Below are 2,368 nucleotides of genomic sequence, written 5' to 3'. Positions count from 1 at the left end.
TTTTGCTAAGAAACAGGGGAACATAGGACCCGGGGAACATAGGACCCGGGGAACATAGGGATGACCCCAGCGTAACTATGTTCAGACAAACATTTGCAAATAATTCTGTCTTTCTTTAACAACAGGGGAAACACTGAAATAAGTAAACGATTTAAATGGACTTGAAATTACATCATAGCCTTTCATAAGAGGTAGCATATAATGAAAAATAAAATAAAATGTTTATCTCTGTGTTTCAGACCAGAACTGTACTCAGTCCTATGAACCATTTCTGAACACGTCAGAGGTGGACACTATCTGCAACAAGGATGGGTGTGCGTGCATTGACCGTAAGACACATGCTTCATACTTCTTCAACTGTGCTCATACTGGTGGATACTTTTTGGCTCCTGCTGCTACAGTTTTAAACTGTTCAATAAGTTTTAATTTCGGCATCTAATATGAATCATATTGATGTTTGGCCATTTCATGATTAGAAATGTCAGTCATAACTGATTTAGAACAGCCCTGGTTCATCCACTTAGCAGGAATTGAAAGTACATCCATGATGTTGTATCGGACATTTCTTGCTCCTTTTTATGTTGCCTATTGGAAAGCAGAGAGTCTCCGCATACTGTACATGTTATTGTGCTAAGCTTTCAGTCAAGAGTTCAAGAGTTTCCAGTATTGCTTCGCTACTGTCGTGTGCCGTGCGGCAGATCATTCAAGTCTCTATGTAGCCGGTTTGCTAATCCTCTTCAACATTGCACAACTCTGTTATTTACTGCCCCGACATTGATCAATCTCAACCTTCGTTCTGTCCAACAGAAGATTGTCCATCCCTAAAGACTGGGTCCTTGACTAAAGAGGATCGCGTTTGGGAGGCCTGCGCGGGGACTAACCCTGGTGAAAATAACATTTATTATGATTCTCTTCTGTCTTAAAAACCCACCAACCACTTGATGACTTTGCTTGTGGCACATACCTGTATAAATTATTACAATGATTAGCCTTTAAGGAGCAACAGAGGTAGCTACATTGAAAAACCCACTGAGATTCACTTCCTTTCTACCTGCAGTTTACAAAATCAAAGTGGAAAGTCTAGAAAGCGGGAGCGCTCAGACCACTTATAAAATGGAGATTCAACATGTCTATAAAGAAGGTAAATAAAACCTTCTTCCAAAAATGCATATGTTTAGCCTACATTTAAAGGAAATGTAGAAAGAGACAGATAATGCCTCTAATGCTCATGCTGTCTTCCAGGGGATGATTCAAATGTGCAACCTGGGCAAAAGGTAGATTTCTATGCTCATCGCAGCTGCCAGAAGTCTCTGGGTTTGCGCAAAGGGCAGGAGTTAATGATTATCAACAATCCAAAAGACTTAATTAAGAAGGCTGATGACAGGTACGTCAGTGTCACAGACATTTGAGTCCCGCAATGTGCAATCTCTCTCATTTATTGTTCTACAAGTCATGGAAGTACTGCTATTACTACTACAAATGTGTTTGTTACATATGTTACAATTCATGTCAAATTAATTATTTGGTTGATTTATCTGACTTATTAATTTGTGTTATTTATTCCCCCCCAAGGTATTCCTATGTTATATCAGGAGAGACCTGGTTAGAGGACTTTTCTGTATCTGGGGGAGAACAGAAGAAGTTTCTGGATGAGATGGAGACTTCTGGCTGCAGTACTTAAGTTTTGGGAGCTGAATGGGATCCAATTTGTTATGCACCCCTCTGTGGATGATCCAGACAGTTAACATGATAAATATGTGTCTATGGGGATTTTTCTTTTAAGAACAAATGAATGAATCAAATAAAACATCCAACTGAAATGACTTCAACATTCAAGAATGTATTGGTTTACATTTCTGTTTAAAGTGTAATTATGCATATTAAACATGCCTCAATATTCCCAGATATGTCTAGGCTAGAGGGTAGGAGGAATGATTGGGGCCCGTTTTATTTTTAGCTTCTTCTTTTTGACCCATGCTGTGTGTCGTCACTTCTGGGTCCACACAAAAGTTCAGTGTTCAACGAATGCTTAAAGAAAAATCACAGATTGCAATGGATTCGGTGAGTAATCCCCACTACTACCTAGTAGTGTAGAGTAGTGGGGATTACTCTCCGAATTCATTGCATTGCAATATTTTGTCTTGACTAGCGAGTGTGTCATTGATTTTCAACAACAGTGACATTTATTTACATTTTTCTGAATAAAAGCCTGAACATTTTGATTGGTTGCCCACTTGTTCCTGTTTTCACCAGCTGTCACATATAAATTACAGGTCAACAAGAAAGTAACAGCAATGCCAGGATCTTTCAGGATTTTCAGAAGTTTACGCTGAAGTGAAGTGGAAATATAAATGCATATTAACCCCTC

At 39.0% G+C, this 2,368-nt stretch overlaps 1 long non-coding RNA gene across 1 annotated transcript; it reads left to right on the top strand.

Annotated features, from left to right (window-relative positions):
- The first annotated feature begins 281 nt into the window (after nucleotides 1-281).
- LOC308171588 lies at nucleotides 282-1,370 on the top strand. The gene is made up of 4 exons (XR_013937842.1): nucleotides 282-329; nucleotides 808-885; nucleotides 1,058-1,141; nucleotides 1,243-1,370. It is a non-coding gene; the product is annotated as an uncharacterized lncRNA (long non-coding RNA).
- The last annotated feature ends 998 nt before the right edge of the window (nucleotides 1,371-2,368 follow it).

This window comes from Nansenia antarctica, assembly GCF_963989245.1.
Source record: "Nansenia antarctica genome assembly, chromosome: 16".
Classification (NCBI taxonomy): Eukaryota; Metazoa; Chordata; class Actinopteri; order Argentiniformes; family Microstomatidae; genus Nansenia; species Nansenia antarctica.
This window is presented reverse-complemented; position numbering and strand designations above follow the sequence as displayed.